The following is a 19,524-nucleotide window of genomic DNA, read 5'->3' on the forward strand; positions in this document are numbered from 1 at the left end:
TCTTCCTCTAGTTGCTGCCAAGGCAGGAACACACATCTGCCCACAGAGGTCCTTCCTGCTACCCATGTGATTCCCCTCTCCAGTTTCAAGTTCAGCTTGGAAGCAGCATTCTGTGGTAACCAAGAGCATGCTATGTTGTGTCTGCTGGCTTGTGGGGTGTGCAGCACCTGTGAGTTATCTCTGGCTTGCAAATGGGCCCCACGGCTCCCCAAAGCTTCGTGACACCTGCATTGTGGCAGGCCGGAAGTGATTGTACTGGAGGAAACATTAAGACGGGTGTTTCTCCCTTTCTCTCTCTCTCTCCCCCCCCCCATCCCAGTATTATCTAATGGGTGGGGGAGAATGTGAAACAACATAAGCAACATCCTGCATTTATTTCTGTCCCTGTTGTACTTCACTGGCTTTGTGGCACCATGACAGTGCCACATTCCAAATTTTTGTTTTACACGGCATTACAGGGAGAGAGGGAAGCAGACAGCCAGGGTTACCGATTGCCGTCAAAGGCACCACCTTGTAGATAACATCAAGCTCTGACTTCAGAAACCACCTCATCTTCCCATCTCTGTGTTACTGTACAGTCGTACCTTGCTTCTCGAACTCTTTGCGAGTCGTACGTTTTGGCTCCCGAACGCCACAAACCCAGAAGTGAGTGTTCCAGTTTGCGAACGTTCTTTGGAACCCGAACGTCCAACTCAGCTTCCGCAACTTCCGATTGAGTGCAGGAAGCTCCCGCAGCCATTCAGAAGGTGCGCCTTGGTTTTCAAACTTTTTCGGAAGTCGAACGGACATCCGGAATGGATTACGTTCGGGTGCCAAGGTACGATTGCACTGGAGACTTTGCATTCTCAAATAGCTGGCTCTCCCATCTCTTTCTTTTCCCATTGATCACTCTGCACCAGGCCCTTCCTTACATAATTGCCCGTAAAAAGGAGTTTCTCACAACGGCATAAACTTAGATCAGCTTTATTATTCCAGTTTACCTATCCTGGCTCCCCACCTCCCACCACAAGGATATTGGGAACTGTGGTTTAGTCAAGGTGATACTCTGTTGAAGAGATTGTTAGGTCTCCTGGCAGCACTATGTTCCCCTGGGAGAAAGGAAATATGGCTAGATTTTACATTTTACAGGCCTGCACAAATACCCGGAAGTCATTTCCAAGTCTTGAAGCTAAGTGTCTATCTGGTGCCTTAAGGACTGTATGTAATCAAGTCCTACTCAGAATTGGATCCAAGTTAGTCATTAATTTCAGCCAGTGTTGTCTGAATAAGATTAGCATTGGTTGGATAAAAGTTTCAGGTGCCAGGGTACCTTCTCACATGCATTATCATTCATATATTTTCAAGTTTTGCTTTTAAAAGCCAGCTTTTTGGGGAGGGGGGAGTGAAGCTTACAACTTTAAGTCTTGTCAATAAATTGGAAGGCAGCCATTATTTTTTTTTTAAAAAAGTACTTCTACCTACACCCTCCCGCAAAACCCTAAATCTCCTAAAACCTAATGACTCCAGTAATAGGGTTGCCACAGGTCCTCTATTTCCAGGACAGGTCCTCTTTTTCATGGGTATGTAAAATGAGAGTCATCATAGACATCCATAGTTAAAAATAGAAGTCAGCAAATGTGTCCTCTTTTTTGCTCTTCAAAATATGGCAACCCTAAATTAGTTGGGACTTTGCAGAGAGGGGTGGCAAAGGGCACACCTGAACTGAACTGAAAATTTTCAGAGGACATTTGTCAGAAATCATATTTTGAGATTTTTCATTTTCTCACCTCCCGGGGGGGGGGGAGAGACTAAATATTCTCCATCGTTATTGATTTGCAGGTCTGTTTTTTTTGTTTAAGTTTTAGTACCTTGCTGGTGGTGACCACTGTTTGTATCACCTAATGTCCAGAATAATGTATTTTGGAATGTACAAAGTGGTGGTTATGCTGACAGCACAGATCTTACATTTCAATGGTAAAAAAAAATCCCCAAATCCTTAAGAAGAAGAAAAAAGACATTTTCGAATTTCTGCTCTCCCTGGATAATTCTGGCAAAATGGACCCCCCAACTTCTTTCTTTCTTTCTTTCTTTCTTTCTTTCTTTCTTTCTTTCTTTCTTTCTTTCTTTCTTCCTTCCTTCCTTCCTTCCTTCCTTCCTTCCTTCCTTCCTTCCTTCCTTCCTTCCTTTAAATGCTTTATTAACTCACTAATGCATTGAGATAAATCAAAAGTTGTTTTACAAATAAAATGCAATTAGGGTTTCCTAAAGTACAATAACATTGTAAGAAACTCAGAGCAGCGTAAAAGTTTGATGTTGTCATTAAACTTATTCCAGAACATTGCAAACAAAACCCATTTTGCCCCAAAGTGCATAATGGTTGACTTATGCAAATTCTTTTTTTGAATATGTTAACTTGATCCATATTGATACAGACCCAATCATTTCTATCTACTCGGCTTCTGTAGGGAATCGACTTTTCTTCCATTTCTTAGCAATCGCTACTCTTGCAGCTGTTAAAAGATTAACTGCTATTTCTAGGTCGTTTTCCAAGATAATGCCTTTCCAATAACCAAGCAAGAAAATTTCAGATTCTGACGGTATGAATGTTGGGTCTCTCCAACTTCTTCATCTGCAAAGAAAGTCAAAAATGTGAAAAAGTCATATGCACATTGCTCTTTAAAAAAGAAGGATAGATTCACATTTTAGCAAACGTGCTTCATTAGCTGCTGTTGCTTTAGACAGCACCGCCACCAAATAAGTCTCACCTGTATTTCAGGAATAAAATCATAGAATTGTAGAGTTGGGAGGGACAATAAGGGTAACTTCAAGCCTTACTCAGGCAGTGCTTACTCACTTCTAACTTCAAGCCTTACTCAGGCAGTGCTATTTCTGAGCATCAACATTGTGATTTCAGTTCTTCTGCTTAGCTAAGATGCTCTGAGATGTTTCACCCCACATAACAAAGCTACCTTAGATCAGATTTGATCTTCTTGTCCAGTATTGTCTCTTTTGGATGGGCAGAAACTTTCCACAGTCTCAGGAACGGGGTCTTTCCAATCACTTGTCACCTGAGAGCCGTTTTTGAAACTGGAGATGTCAGGGTTTGAACCTGTGACCAGCTGCATGTAAATGCAAATTCTCTCCTTTTGTGCTGAGCTTTGAAGGAAAGCTGGAAGGACTTTTCAGGTGCTGATAGCTTGGCCAGGCTTCTGGTTACCAGTACTTTTGGTCAACCTGGCTGACATCTGGTGTCAGCCGTACTGCAAAAAATAAACAGATTCTTGTGCATCTTCTCTGCCCACTTTTGGGGAATTTGAGTGCCACCAACCTTAGTGCACCTCCCTACAGGTGAGAGTCACAGCCAGTTTCATGTAGTGGTTAAGAACAGTGGACTCGTAATCTGGTGAACCGGGTTCACTTCCCTGCTCCTCCACATGCAGCTGCTGGGTGACCTTGGGCTAGTCACACTTCTCTGAAGTCTCTCAGCCTCACTCACCTCACAGAGTGTTTGTTGTGGGGGAGGGAGGGAAAGGAGATTATTAGCCGCTTTGAGACTCCTTAAGAGGAGTGAAAGGGGGATATCAAGTCCAAACTCCTCCTCCTCCTCCTCCTCCTCCTCCTCCTCCTCCTCCTCTTCTTCTTCTTCTTCTTCTTCTTCTTCTTCTTCTTCTTCATAGAAGACACAGAGCCATTTAGAGTGGATGCCTAGCTTCCTCTTCTGCCACACTGCCAAGCAGTGTTGAGCGTAAACAATGGAGGCTGCTTTCACTTAGGCAAAGAGGCCACTGGCCCACCAACCTCAGTCTGATCATAGCCAGCCCGCACCTACCTGCCTCCTTACTTAACAACCAGCCCAGGGGACAACACTGCCTGTGCCTTCTAAACCCACCTGTCCCAATTAGCCACCACTGAGTATAGCGGTGTTGGGGGGTTGCAAACCTTCCCCTGGGACGCATCTGGCATTCCTACTTTTGCATGGCCAGGAAGTCTGGGAGAGAGCACCCTTATCTGGGAATCATCCATGAACAGGTTGCGAGAAGCCACTCTTAACATTCCATTCCTTGGCACTTATGTTTCTACAAAGCAAATCATCCCATTCACGTGGGCTGTGTGTTCAAACAGGGGCCAAATTTTTATATATAGAAAAATAAAAGACTATTGGGGTATTCTATGAGATGGTGGATTTTTCTTTAATCTGTATATAACTTGTAATTTTTTTAAAAAAAGAAGAGAGGAAAACACACACACACACACACATTTATTTTATTTCTTCCTTAACAGTATTTTATTATTATATTATATATACATATATATATATATTTGGCGTTAGATATCATTATTGTGGAAAAAATAATAATGTTAATATAAGTAACTAGTGAAGGACCAAAATGGTGTATAATTAAAGGCTATTATGCCATATGACCAATAAGTAGGACGTAGAAGGGTGAATTGTTTTCCATTATTAATTAATTGTTTTTATCATTGTCAATGTGCCAAATGACCCATAAGTAATGAAAGCGCTAATCTGGCAGCCAGCTTCCCAGACAATCACATGCTGCATCTAATTTGGTTTCTTAAAAATAATCATCATAATATTTCTATCATATTTGCATTTAGAATTAAGTGTTCTATTTATTTTCTAGGGTAGTTTGGTTTGGCAAAACAAGGCGGGAGGCAGAAGAAAATTGCAATTATAAATATCTATATTTTTTTTAAAAAAAACCCACACAATCACACATGTGTGAGTTCTGCGTCAGAGAATGCCACCTGAAACAGAAATCACGCCAGCAATTATGAGCAGTATTTACTAGCAGGGCTTTTCTTTTCTCCACAAACCTTAGTTAAATAATTACGTTCTTTTCTGCATTTGTTTGTTTGTTTGTTTCCCTTTTACCGAAATGCATTGAAATTAATTGTGTGAATAATCATGTATGTTTTGGCCATAGCGAGATGAATAATGTAGGACTTAGTGGAAGCCAGACTGCAGCAGAACAGAGATAGCGACGATTGCAGTTAGATGGAAACCATGGCCTCCTCTTGACACACCGACTCCTAAGCACCCAAACCGCAAATGCTTAAGAACAGTCCTTGAGGTGTTCTGTATTCAAGTCAGATGGCATTTATTTCAAGTGTGCCACTTATATTAGAAGATACCAATAATTATTATTGTTTTAGGAAGTCCTCCCTCTCCTCCCCTCCCCACCACCAAAGTCCTGCTTGTATTTTTGGTCTGATCTGAGCAGTTTTCAGCTGTCCTCCAAAGTTCCCCACATGTTGTGCTGTGCTGTGTGCAGGAGGTGATGTTTCCCATGGGTCTCTTGACATGCTGGCCACTACTGCTTGGGCGGGTGCACTGAGTGCAGAATTCTAGCAGACGAGCCTTTGCTGTTGCCATGAGCTTTCTGAACTTTGACACCAGTATTCAAACCCCGTGAAACGTCAAAGATTCTTTTGTTAAGTTTTTACAGTGGTACCTCGGTTTTCTAGCATCTCAGAAGCCGAACGTTTCGGTTTCCGAATGCCAAAAAGTCAGAAGTAATCGCTTCCATTTTCAAACACGCCTTGGAATTCGAACGGCTTCCACTGCGTGTTTTCCATTAATTTTTTTCCCAATTGAACTTGCAGCCCAGCCTTTTGCGCCTCGGTTTTCGAACGTTTCAGAAGTTGAACGGTCTTCCGGAACAGATTACATTCGAGAACCAAAGTACCACTGTAAGTTTAAATTTGACAGATAATTGCCCTATGTTTCTTCCCTCCCACCCTGCAATGCTGTTACAGACATGCTTCCATGGAAAGGTGTGAACTGGGTGTTGTGGTGTCTAGACCGGGCTCCTTAGATGCTGATGTATCCTGCCCAGCTCCACCTGTGCTGTTTGAATATAGGAGAGAGAGGGCAGGTGCTAAGTTTGTAACTCTGGAAGACCAGATTGACCTTGCTAATGGGATATCTAAGGAGGAAACCCCCCCTCCCTTCAACTCATGTTTACTGGCACTTTTCACGCATCCTGAGTGTGAATTTGGGCAATCCTAGAGAGCAGAGAATTCTGGATGGAGTGAAGTGCCTGCTCTGTCCAATGCCCCATTCCCCAGGCTCAATATCCTGGTGTCTGTATGCGTAATAATACTGATCTCCATCTCCTGTTCATTCCACCATTGTTGCCTCTCTGTCAGTGTGCCCCTCAAAAAACCTGGTTGGCTATTTTTCTGGATTGTTTCACAAACGTGTGCTTCAAGAGCATATATCTCAAACTGCAAACAGCTTGGTGATTTCCCTAAGGTGCCCAAAATGTCAGGTTGGGTCAAGGAATAGGAAGCAGCAATCAACACCTGCTAAAAGATACTGTCTATAATATGTCAATGATTTGGTGGAGGGATGCAGGGGAATGTCCCTGAAGTGAGTCAGTGGAACCTGAAAATGTAGTTGAGATGGGGTGAAAGTGTGGGTCAAGGCATTTGCATTCCTTTGTAACCAAAATTAGACCCCTTGCTCTTTCAAGAGAGCCAGTGTGGTGTAGTGGTTAAGAGCAGTAGACTCGTAATCTGGTGAACCGTGTTCGCTTCCCCGCTCCTCCACATGCAGCTGCTGGGTGACCTTGGGCTAGTCACACTTCTCTGAAGTCTCTCAGCCCCACTCACCTCACAGAGTGTTTGTTGTGGGGGAGGAAGGGAAAGGAGAATGTTAGCCACTTTGAGACTCCTTCAGGTAGTGATAAAGCGGGATATCAAATCCAAAATTGTCGTCTTCTTCTTCAAGCCAGTAAAAGGGCCAGCAAACAAGGCAGGAAAGTTGAAACAGAATTAGATGGTTATGTTGCGAAGCTTGGCAGCAAGGAAGCACTGTGATTGCCAAGGTGCATTTTATGTTGCAAACACAACCCTTCCCCCCCTCCCCTGCCGCCTATATAAAACCAGCACTTAAGGAGAGGCTGTGACTCAATGGGCTCAATGTGGCTCAAGCACACCTGCTTGGAATGCAGAAGATCCCAAGTTAAATCCCTGATATCTCCAGGTAGGGCTAGGAAAGGCTCCTGCCTGGTGAAATCCTGGAAAGTTGGCATCCCTGAGGTAGATGGACCAACGGTCTGACTCAGTATGAGGCAGCATCATGTTAGAATTTCGCAAGATTATTTTCTCTGTGTGTGGAGAAGCCTTCAAGTTCCCCCAATCCTGTGTTTAGGGTGACGAATTATGAAAAGCACTTGCTCAGTGGGAAGAAACCCCCATCCCTTGACTCCCCAAAGAGGGTCTCTTGCCCAAAGTCTCATGGCAAATGAACTACAGCTGCACCACATGGCAACTTCTGCAAGGGACGTTTCTGATGGACTGTACCCATGTACAAATTTAGGCACCAATAAATACTATAATGAACCACAGAAAAAGCACTGGATTGAGTTTCTCTCCGTCGTACTGCAAGCTACTGACTTAAAACATTCATTATTTTAATATGCTGTAATTTTTTTGTGTGTGTCGTGGTCTGAGGGAGCGGGGAGGGAGGGAAGGGAGGGGGATAATGCATCATGGTGTAGAAACTCACAAAAAAGAAACGAATGAAGGAATGGCGCGATCTACTTGCGCCGCTTTGCCAATGAGAATGTGGGCTCGAAACATTTCCTTCTATAATGGTCAGTAGGTGTCCTTCACAAACCCGTCAAACTGTTTCCCTGTATATTTAACAGATACTGTGATTAAAAGGTTTTGTTTCGCCTTAATCGAAGTGTATTTTCTTTTCTTTTTCGACTTTTCCCCCTCGCTGTCTCTGATTCCTCAGTCGTTGATACCACTTTCAGAACGATGTATGATTTATTATTATTTTTTTGTAAGGAAAAATAAAAAACAAACGGCAGCTTTGCTTCTTCCTCCCTAACAGGCAATTCACAGAAGATCAAAAGATTCTAAAGCCATTTCTTAGAGGGCAATATCTACACCAGAGACTGAAGCTGCAGTTCTGAAACCCACTTACCTGGGAGTAAGCCCCATTAAACACAGTGGAACGTATCTCCAAGTAAACATGCCTCAGATTGCACTGGAAGGCTGCAATCCTATACACCAGTGGCGGGCAGGTGGTAAATCAGTGTTAACACAGGAAAAGTAACAACACACAAGTTGCTTTTAATTTGCTGAGATGAACTAATTTTGTTGTTGTTGAGAAAACTAGTAGTGCATTTGTGTATGAAAAGATTCCTGCATGACTGTTGGGGTCCCTTTCAACATTACAGAACTATGACTCTTATGGACAGCCCTAGCTAGTCCTGGAAATATATCCTCAGACTGAGCCTGTGACAAGAGCCCTCCAAGTCCTCAATAGCACCGCCATTTTGCAACTGGCCCTGGCTAATGGATCTCAGGAGCAGCACTATGGTGCAATGGTTAAAGATTGTTGGACTAGGACCTGGGAGAACAGGGTAAAAAATCCCTAGTCAGCCATGAAGCTCCTCACTTGAGGCCAGTCACTCTCTCTTAGCCAAACCTCCCTCACAGGTTTGTTGTGAGGTAAAATATGGAGGAGAACCACGTATGCCGTCTGGAGCTCCTTGAAGGAAAGGTGCCGTGTGAATGCAACAAAGAAATAAAAAGTGCTAGGAAAAGAAAATGGATTCATTGGACCTGAAATCTGCCCGCCTCTGCTGTATATGGTTTACCTGGGAGTAACTCTGGTTGAAATCAATGGGGCTTATGACTGAATTGGACAGAATTGCACTTTCAGTGGCTTAACACTAGCCGTTCCATCTCCCCAGGGTTCCTTGGGAACTGTAGTTTGCTAAGGCTGAGAGTCTCTAACCAGAAAGTCTCAGCATTCACAGTAAACTAGCATTTCCAAGATTTTGGGGAGGCAGCCAATGCAATTAAAAACTGACATGTTTCTAGTGTAGATATGCCTCGGTGTCTTAGCTTGTCTTTCTCTGCGTCTTCAGAATGCAAGCTTTTTTTTCCAAAAAAAAAAAAAAGCCCACTGCCTACCTACAAAAAGATGTAATTTTTTCATGTTTTTTAAAAAGAACCTTATATATATAAATGGTAGCAAGGAATATGATTTGTGTATCTGTCCTCATCTTCCTGTTCTTATCCCATCCTCCTGCCGTTGTTACAGTATACACGTTTGATCTAGGATATTTTATTTCTTTTAGAACTGTATAGTCTCTCTCTCCCCCCTCTCTCTCTTGCTTTTTTTTTTTAATCAATTGTAAATGTCTGGTTTTTTCAAATAATGTTTTTAAAACACTGCGAAAGAGGAAGGTGCTAGTTCCTTAGCATTCTGGAGTGTATATTGCTTCTATTCTGTTTATAAGTAAAAAAAACAAAACAAAACTGTGCATGACTTGTGTTTAGCAGTCATTATTGTGTCCGTTTGTGAAATTTTTATTAAAAAGGAAAAAAAAATTCAGTAGATGCACTTATGTATATGTGATTAGGGGTTTTGTTTCATTTTTTCCCCCTCCGTTGTTGTTTCGTTTGGGGATTATTATTATTATTATTATTTGTTCTTTTTTTTGAGTTGGGGCTAGAAGCCTTGAACTGCCAAGGAAAATTTTAAATAAGTGGCAGTTATTAATTAATACGAAATCGCTTTGTTGGGAGAATAAATAAAGTAAAAAAAATAAAAAAGAGGTGATGTGTAGAATATAATTAAAATAAAAGGCGATTTTTTTTTGCAAAAAATTCACTTTGATGCTTGTGATAAAAAGATGAAAAACCAACAATGTACTTGTGTAGAGAAATTCCTTTAAAAAAATAATGACTAGAAAGCGCTGATTTTGAGGTTAATGCTGTAGAATAGGAATGTATACCAAATGTAATCTTTCCAATGCTACAACGGATTTATACATGAGATTGATATGCAATAAACCTGTGTGCTTTTTTAAAGGATGCTCCTCTGCATTTTCTTGGGATGCGTACAAAGCGGTGAACATAAGTTGAATACATAATGAATACAATTTACAGTCACACCTCATGTTACGTTCACTTCATGTTATGTTCTTTAAGGTTGTGTACTGTGGCAACCCGGAAGCACCGGAAAGGGTTACTTCCAGGTTTTGCCACTCACACATGCGCAGAAGCGCAAAATGATGTCACGCGCATGTGCAGAAGGGGTGAATCGCAACCTGCATGTGTGCAGACGTGCTGCTGCAGGTTTCGTTCTTTTCATGTTGCGAATGGGCCTCCGGAAAGGATCCCATTCGAAACCAGAGGTACCACTGTACTGGGCACTGAGTCTGGGTCCTGGGTTTTTGCATTGGGGGGGGATTTGTTCTCTGTACAGTTGGAACAACAGTCAAGCAACCTTTCTTTTTGCCACCATTGTATATTGTTTGGGATGTGGGTGGTGCTGTGGGTTAAACCACAGAGCCTAGGACTTGCCAATCGGAATGTCAGCAGTTCGAATCCCCGTGACGAAGTGAGCTCCCGTTGTTCGGTCCCTGCTCCTGCCAACCTAGCAGTTTGAAAGCACATCAAAGTGCAAGTAGATAAATAGGTACTGCTCCAGCAGGAAGGTAAACGGTGTTTCCATGCGCTGCTCTGGTTCGCCAGAAGCGGCTTAGTCATGCTGACCACATGACCCGGAAGCTGTACGCCAGCTCCCTCGGCCAGTAAAGGAAGATGAGCACCGCAACCCCGGAGTTGGTCACGACTGGATCTAATGGTCAGGGGTCCCTTTACCTATATATTGTTTAATACTCTATGAGTGTGAAAGAAGCCATGGTTATATCATACGTACAATGGCAGTGGGTACCAAAATGCTCTGTGAATGGGTATCTGAAGGGAAGCAGTTCTAGGATTTGGAATCTCTCCTCATCGCTGGACTCCTCTGTCTAGATTTCTTTTCTGTACAGCTTTCCCTATCCCTTGCTATTTTTGATAGGATAAATGTTTGCTTCTGCCCACCCACGCTGTTCTCTATTGTGACACACGACATCCTATGTTTGCGTTTGCTACACTTATATAAAAGCTTTGTGCCTCCTTTGTTTGAGGTTTGGTTCTTTTGGAGAGATCCAAACTAAGACTCACTTGTTGCAGCTTTGAATATACTATATTTTTTGCTCTATAAGACTCACTTTTCCCCTCCTAAAAAGTAAGGGGAAATGTGTGTGTGTCTTATGGAGTGAATGAAGGCTGCGCAGCTATCCCAGAAGCCAGAACAGCAAGAGGGATCGCTGCTTTCGCTGCGCAGCGATCCCTCTTGCTGTTCTGGCTTCTGAGATTCAGAATATTTTTTTTCTTGTTTTCCTCCTCCTAAAACTAGGTGCATCTTATGGTCTGGTGCATCTTATAGAGCGAAAAATATTGTACCTTTTTTTACTTTTCCACCCATTATCCCTTGCCATTGGCCAAGGAGGGACAGCGTTTTGAGCTTTGGTTCTGGTAACAAAAATGAATGCAGCTGTTATGGACAGCACTCAAGGCATCTGCCCAACTCAGAAGGCCTGTAAAGAAAAGGTTTGTTGTTGGGAGGATGAGAATGCCCACATGTAGTTCATTTCCATACCCTAAATCAGTCATGTGACCAGACAGAGCCTTGTAGCCAAGGCTTATCCCCCTCTACACAAAAAGTCCTCCCCTTGTTGATGACACATAAGAGGAAATGAATTTGGAGGCAGTGGGTGAAAATTTGCCTGCATGTTCTGCAACTCAGTGGTATGAGCCAGGTATGATAAGCCTGTCCCTGCACCCCAGAAGTTGCTGGACTTACATAATCCTTGGCCATACTAGTTGGGAGTCCAGTGGCAGTTTGTGGGCCCCAGCTTACCCATCCCTGGTGAAGGCAATATGCAGGGATGTTGTTTTCTATACTTTGTTTTAGAAGTAGGCATGAGGAAGAAGAAGAAGAAGAAGAGGAGGAGGAGGAGTTTGGATTTGATATCCCAATTTATCACTACCCTAAGGAGTCTCAAAGTGGCTAACATTCTCCTTTCCCTTCCTCCCCCACAACAAACACTCTGTGAGGTGAGTGAGGCTGAGAGACTTCAGAGAAGTGTGACTAGCCCAAGGTCATCCAGTAGCTCAGTGGCGTAGCATGGGGGGTGCAGGGGGGCCAGCTGCACCGGGCGCAACATCTGGGGGTTAGGGTTAGGGGGCGCAAATCCACAGGTTAGGGAGTCAAATTACTTGCCTTGCCCCGGGTGCTGACAACCCACGCTACGCCACTGCAGCAGCTGCATGTGGAGGAGCAGGGAAGCAAACCCGGTTCACCAGATTACGAGACTACCACTCTTAACCACTACACCACACTGACATGGTTCTCTGACACAGGGAAAACCATGCTTGGGAGCACATAAGTCTCCTTTGCATGCTAGCTGCCTACCTTTCAGAGTTTTATCCTACTTTTCCTACAAGGAACTGGGGGTGGCTTCTAAGAGAATGCCTTCCCTACCACTTAATCCTCATAACAACCCTGTGAGGTAGGTTAGCTTGAGAGACAGTAACTGGCACAAGGTCGCTCAATATGTTTTGTGGCTGAAGACTGACCTTAAGCACTACACTGCACTGTTAGCAGGGATCCCAGGAAACAGTTGGCATGCACCCTGGGGAAACTGCATTTTCCGGGGGCACTTGTACTTAGATTGCTGCAGTAAGTTCCATATTTAACTCCCACTTGGAAAAACAAACATTTTTGCAGAACTTTGTAGCTCTTGAAAAACTGAAACAGGAGAGGATGAGGATGGACACCTTTATATGCATAAGCACTAGCTGTGTGTCCGGGTGCCAAAGCACCACTTAGGCAGCAATTGCATTTGCAGCGTGCTGCTAATTGTGACTGCAAATGTTTGCAGGCTCTCCCACCACCCGAATTGCTGCATCTCAATACAGTACAGTATGCCTGCAATTTACGCAGGAGTTCTGTTCCAGGGATCATGTCTAAAACCAAAACTGAGTACAGTGGTACCTCGGGTTAAGAACTTAATTCGTTCCAGAGGTCCGTTTTTAACCTGAAACGGATCTTAACCTGAAGTACCACTTTAGCTAATGGGGCCTCCCGCTGCTGCCGTGCCACTGGAGCACAATTTCTGTTCTCATCCTGAAGCAAAGTTCTTAACCCGAGGTACTATTTCTGGGTTAGCAGAGTCTGTAACCTGAAGCGTATGTAACCCGAGGTACCACTATATAGTCAAAACACATTGGGCGCAATGGCGAGTGGGATCGGCATAGTTCTCTCCCACCCCCCACCCCCAGACAGCTCCCCGCCCCTTTCTGTACCCTTTCAATTTATTTATTTTAATTGCCAAGTTTGTAAAGATGAATGCCCACAAGTTAAATGCATGTAAGTTGTATTCAAGGCAATGAGCAGCATCACCCAGCAGAGGGCGAGCTGCAGCTGCAGAATCTGGGCTTTGCAGCAGCGTTTCCAAGCTACTGTATCTAATTCCCAAATTCCATGCAATGTTAAGAGTTCTGCGATTTGAACTCCCAGTGGCATTTTCCTTTCCATAAGAGTGTAAGAAGAGCTCTGCTGAATCAGGCCAAGGGACCATTGGGTGCAACATCCTGTTCTCCCAGTGACCAACTAGATGCCCCTGGCAATCAGGACCTGATGCCAACAGCATTATCACTCCACCTGCAATTCCCCAAAACTGGTATCAGAAGCCTTAGATACCCTAAGTTACTCTGTTTTATTTCTACTTTTAAATTCTGGTTGGTTTTTAAAATCTTCGCTCTTGTTGGGTTTTTAATGTTTTCTAACTAATTAATGATCAGAATAATAAATCTAATTTAATTCTTGCCGTGCACTTTTTATGCTGGTGTATTGCTTAGTTGCACTCTTCTTGTCAGGCAGAGTTTAGTTGCTTTTAACTACACTGCTTTGGGAAGGAAGTTCTTCAAAGAGAGGGGTAATGCATTGTTCAAATAAATAAAGGGCACTACTAACTTAGGTCCATTAATTGCAGTGGGTTTACTCTGAGCAGCAGTGCTGGATTTATGTACAGTATAGGCTAAGCAGGCTGAAGCCTAGGGCCTCTAAATCTAGGGGCCTCGCCAGCCCTCCCGCTCCCCAATGGGCAGTCTCCCCTCTCCCAAAATTGCAAACCCAAGACTTCATGTAAGAGCAGGGCACCTCAGGCCCAGCAACTATTAGACTCAGGGCTAGCCAGTGGGGCCCAATTTGAAGCAGTGGGGCACAACTTGATTTTTTTTATAGGGCCCCAGTTCACAGCCAAAGTCTGCAAAATCTTATAGATATAAATAAAATCCATCTAGACTGCCCTGGTGCAGGGGCCCCCTTAGGAGCGGCCCAGGGGGCCCAATTTGGCCCAATTGTCTTAATGTCAGCCCTGATGAGAATGTGCAGGGGTTGGACTGACAAGCCCTGCACCTTCTAGGTCCCTGGTGTCACCATTCAGAGTACAGACTCAAGGACTTGTTATGGAAATAAAGAGGGTGGCACTTATTGGAAATCAGTTTTGTCACCTCTCCCCCCCCCCCAAACCCCAAGACAATGAGCCCAGCCCCCTTTTATTCACAGTCGCATAAGCACTACATTATAGCATGGCCATAAACTTGTACATTCAACCGCTGAAATATACACCCAATATGTAGCAATGGAGATTTATGTTACTGCTTTATGAATGAACACTGTGTTTTATGAATGGACTCTGTTTTATGAATGGCGTAGCTGTGGATCATGAAGTTCTGGGTTTGAATCTCGCCTCTGCCATAAACTCAAATAACCATCTGGCTTATTCACTATGCAGCTTTTCGTGAACGCTGAAGACACACCTCTTTACCTTTGCGTTTTGACCCTTGTGGTGTGTGTTTTTCAGGACCCACCCTATTCCTAGGATGGGTAACCTGATTTAACTCTTTTTAATTCTGAATTTTAAATGGTTGCAACCCACCATGGGGCCTGCTGGTGAAGGATGAAAAATAAATAAATAATATGTGAAAGATGGCATGGGGCTCTGAAATCTTGGAGAGCTGCTGCTAGTCGGTGAGGACATTACTGAGCTAGACAGACTCGGTATAAGGCAAACGTCCGGAGGCGAAGCTATGCAGGTTAGGACACTGTAAGAAACACAAGAATTAACATTGATTTGAAAACATTTTAAGCCCATTAAAACCCTTTGCAACAGTATCAGGAGAGTCTAGACCCACGAAAGCCCACGCCATTACAATTTTTTATTTTTTCAATTGCAACTCCCGGCGTTGCGTTTTGCTGGTTAACCAGCCCAGGGGGTTGAAACTTTTGTAACTTGACGCCCGCGTGGGAATCTGCCCGGCCTGGAAGAGTTAAAGGAAGTTCAGAGGACGTCTTTGGGACGCCCAAGCTGCAAATGGCAAGGCAGGCTGGCTGCAAGAGAGACCGGTCGGCTCTTGCGCCCCAGCTGGAGAAAGAGAGCCAAGTGGGAGGGCTTGCCCAGGTGCACTTCGATCTCAGGCTCCTCCTCGGAGGGTGGAGCCCCCCTTCTCAGGCGACACCTGTGCTTTTCTTTTCTTTCTTGTCCCAGGCCGAGGACGATGGCGCTCCGTTGACGCTGGAGACTGAGCCCCGATGGAGACGTAAAGAAGGTGAGCGCGTTTGGAGAAAAGGGCGCACGGGTTTGTTTTGGGTGTGTGTGTGAGTGAGCGCGTGGGAAAGTTAGCTCGCTGGTCAAAGGAGGACAAGGCATAGTTTTCCCAATTGCTTCCTTACCGGGAGGGAGGCTCCTCGTATCTCTCCCCCCACCCCGCGCGCCTTGATTATGGGGAGCTGTGATTTGGAGTTGCGTGGCTCGGTTTCAAATCGTGGGCGTTCAGGCAGTCACCTCCGCGGGTCGGATGTATCCCGGTTAGAAAAGGGCGTCCCAGCAGTTAATAAAGCAAAGCTGCTTCGCTTGCTGCATTCTGCACTAAGGGAACAAATCAGTGAATTGTAGAGTTGGGACGCACCAGAGGGTCATCGAGTCCGACCCCTTGCAAATCCTGGAGGGCCGAAATCTAGGCTAGCAGGGGTCCTATCCTTTTCCAGGCCTGGATCTTCTAATTTCAGCGGGTCTACTCTGAGCAGGGATCCCGCAGGATACAGGCCCCTGTTGTTGATAAGAGGACTTCCTTTTGCGGAAGGCGGCCCGAGGATCGCATGCGTGGCGCGCGGTGTACAAAGGGTTAAAAGGAGATTGGCTGGAAAATTGCAACAGGCACCTTTTGCTCTGACGTAAGCGGTGCATCGTCGAAGTGGAACTTACTCCTGAGTCTGAGTCCCCACTGGATTGTGGCTCGCGTCTAGCGTGGAGGTGGCGGGCTTCTTGTGCGTGATGACCCAGCTGAATGCGTACTCGAGTAAGCATAATAGAGGATTGTAATAATTTATTTTCTTTTTAATAAATGATGAGTGTAGCCTTCCTGCGTGTAATCCATGTGTATCCACCGCACTGTGGGTGGGGGGGGGGGGCGCAACTGTGCCCCTTGCCCCTTCCTCCTTCCCCCCCCCCGCCATCCCCTATATCCCAAATAGAAACCAAGAGTAAGTTTGTAGAATCTGTGAAATGAAGCAAAATATGTAGCTACTCTCTGTGTGTGTGTGTGTGTGTAATTATGCCCCCTCACTTTAGGTGTTGTTTCTCTCCCTGCCCCCGCCCCCAAAGGATTGCAGGTGCCCATGGTGCAATCCTGTGCAGGCCCAGTGAGTATGGTGGCACTTAAAGGTAAAGGGGCCCCCGACCATTAGGTCCAGTCGTGGCCAACTCTGGGGTTGCGGAGCTCATCTTGCTTTATTGGCCGAGGGAGCCGGCGTACAGCTTCCGGGTCATGTGGCCAGCATGACTAAGTGGCTTCTGGCGAACCAGAGCAGCACATGGAAACACTGTTTACCTTCCCACCAGAGCGGTACCTATTTATCTACTTGCACTTTGACATGCTTTCGAACTGCTAAGTTGGCAGGAGCAGGGACTGAGCAACGGGAGCTCACCCCGTCATGGGGATTCGAACTGCCAACCTTCTGATCAGCAAGTCCTAGGCTCTGTGGTTTAACCCACAGCACCATGTCTAGCACCATGCTGCCTCTCTGTCACCTTGGCATATTTGGGAGTAAATTAAGTCAGACTGATTTAAGAGTGAACCTGGATAGGGTCAGCTTTCAGAGAATAGTTTGGGGAAACCAAGGTCTCAAACAAAGGAATCTGATTGAAATCCATGGCCACTGCTGGGGGGAGGGCACTGCTGGGGGTGGGCACTGTTAGGATCAAGCTTTTCAATATTTAAAGTGCTTTGGCTGGGAACGGGTTGACTAATGAAAAGCTTACAAGCTGTTTAGGCTTGCTGGCATTCTCCCGGGTTCACAGAAGGGCTTGAAAGTGAAACTAGTCATATCTGGTTGTGTTCAAGGTTGGTCCTACTTGGAGCAGACTCACTGAAATCAATGGACCTAAGTTGCTATGTCAATTAATTGCAATGGATCTACAGTGAGTAGGGCTAACATTGGATAGGAGCTATAACCCTAAAGTTTACCTCCTTCCTGAAAACGGATTATTTCCAGGTGACCTATTTAATGAGCATCCATCCCGATTCCTTTGCACAAAATTTGTGGGGAGCTTAGATAGCAGTGGCTATTTGTTGAGTACTCGTTCTGTTTCTTTTGCAAGGAGGTTATATGACATTGAGTCAAGCCCGGTGCTATTTCACACTTTCTGGTGCATTTCCACCTTGCTTCTCTTACCGAGAAAAGTCCAAATTTTGCAGGGAAGCAGGTTTATTGAGAGAGCCAAATTAACTTGAATGGTGCAGTCCTAATTTGCTGGCACATGATGGAATCACACCCGGAAATGGTGAATCTGAAAGTGTCCTGGGAGAGAACGATAGGCCTTATCCTGAGTCACTCAGACCATTGATCCAGCTAGCTCAGTATTGTCTACACTAACTGGCAGCAGCTCTCCAGGGTTTCAGAAAGGGAACATTTTCAGTCCTGTCTGGAGATGGTGGGAATTGGACCTGTTACTCTCTTCATCCAAAGCAGATGCACTACCCATAGAACCAGGCTTTAATTTTCATCTGAAAGTGGTTATTGAATCACACCTGACTGCTAGTCCTGTATGGCTAGTTGTGATTCCTGCATTGCAGGGAGTTGGGCTAGATGGCCTTTTGGATCCCTTCCATCTCAACATTTTTATGATTCTCTGATTCCCTTTTTATTTATTACATCCTGCCTCAGGAATTGATGCTAGCCAGTTTTGCCTGCATGTTATTTTCCGAACCTGGCTCCTGTGCTTTCGACTGCAGCCTAGTACTTGGAAATCCAACAAGACAAATTGTTACAATCAGCACAGTGTAGCACTTAGAATGTTGAAAGCCCTTTGTATACATGACGCAAGTAATTTTTTAATGACAGCCCTGCAGGAGGAGGAGTCAACAGTATGATCCTCGGGGGAAAATAATAATACCAACAGAACTGCCAGCAGGTTCATAGCAAATGAGAAATTTGAACCAGGAACATTCCCGTTTGTGTGTTCTGCCAGCACGTGGAACTGGCTCTCATTGAGGAAACTAATTGTGCCAGCATCGCTCTGTGTGTCCCCACCACCATGGTTGAAGTTATGTGCAACTAGGGTCAGATGGGACATGGGTGGCGCTGTGGGTTAAATCACAGAGCCTAGGGCTTGCCGATCAGAAGGTCGGCAGTTCAAATCCCCACGATGGGGTGAGCTCCCGTTGTTTGGTCCCTGCTCCTGCCAACCTAGCAGTTCAAAAGCACATCAAAGTGCAAGTAGACAAATAGGTACTGCTCTGACGGGGAGATAAATGGTGTTTCCATGCGCTGCTCTGGTTCGCCAGAAGCAGCTTAGTCATGCTGGCCACATGACCCGGAAGCTGTACGCCGGCTCCCTCGGCAAATAAAGCGAGATGAGCGCTGCAACCCCAGAGTCATCCGCGACTGGACCTAACGTTCAGTGGTCCCTTTTTTACCTTTAGGGTCAGATAGGAAATGTAGAGGACAGAGCCTCTTGCGTCTTTAATAGTTGGGCAGAAGATAGAGTTTCTGCAGGTGTACCTTGTTACCTAGAGCTGATTTGTTCTTCTACATAACTATTAGATGCAGGGGCCCACCCCACCCTGATCCTCTTTTTTTGCATTTGCCCACCTTATCCATATCCTGATCTTGGCCTTGACATCATAGAATCATGGAGTTGGAAGAGACCCTGAGGATCATCTAGTCCAGGGTTTCCCGAATTTGAGTCTTGCTGCTTTTTGTTTTCTTAACTTGTGTGTTCTCTGTCGCTGCCTGCTCCGGCCGTGCCCCAACCTGCCAACCGAGAAATCAAAGGGTGTTCCTGCTCCTTCAGGGTTGGAAGGAATGCTGGTGGAGTAAATAATGCAATCTACCTTGCACCCTAGATAACATGTCTCAACAGGTGCGGGTTGTAAATAAAGAAATTTCCAGGCATTGCACCAAATAGCTGCAGTTCATAGCTTCTTCCTCCTCCTCCTCCTCCTCCTCCTCATCATCATCATTCCTCCTAGGAGTTAAAGGTAGCATACTTTGTTTTATCTATAGAGCCCTTAAGAATTCAACCTCTGCTAACCCTGGTGCCTGCTTTCCCGAACTCACCTGCCTGTGGGCATGGAAAGGTGGATCAGCCTGAT

The 19,524-nt window shown here is 45.0% G+C and overlaps 1 protein-coding gene and 1 long non-coding RNA gene across 2 annotated transcripts in view; both read left to right on the forward strand.

The window, feature by feature from the left end:
• Positions 1–5,717: 5,717 nt before the first annotated feature.
• LOC310851029 lies at positions 5,718–9,840 on the forward strand. The gene is made up of 2 exons (XR_014567546.1): positions 5,718–6,488; positions 6,758–9,840. It is a non-coding gene; the product is annotated as an uncharacterized lncRNA (long non-coding RNA).
• A 5,366-nt stretch (positions 9,841–15,206) lies between these two features.
• ARHGEF16 (Rho guanine nucleotide exchange factor 16) overlaps positions 15,207–19,524 on the forward strand; it is a 36,984-nt gene continuing 32,666 nt past the window's right edge. The window contains exon 1 of the mRNA XM_083752608.1: positions 15,207–15,477. The gene's annotated coding sequence lies outside the window, so the exon portion shown is untranslated. The remainder of the gene's footprint in view (positions 15,478–19,524) is intronic.

The sequence above is a fragment of the Podarcis gaigeae genome (genome assembly GCF_964106915.1).
Source record: "Podarcis gaigeae genome assembly, chromosome: 8".
Taxonomy (NCBI): domain Eukaryota; kingdom Metazoa; phylum Chordata; class Lepidosauria; order Squamata; family Lacertidae; genus Podarcis; species Podarcis gaigeae.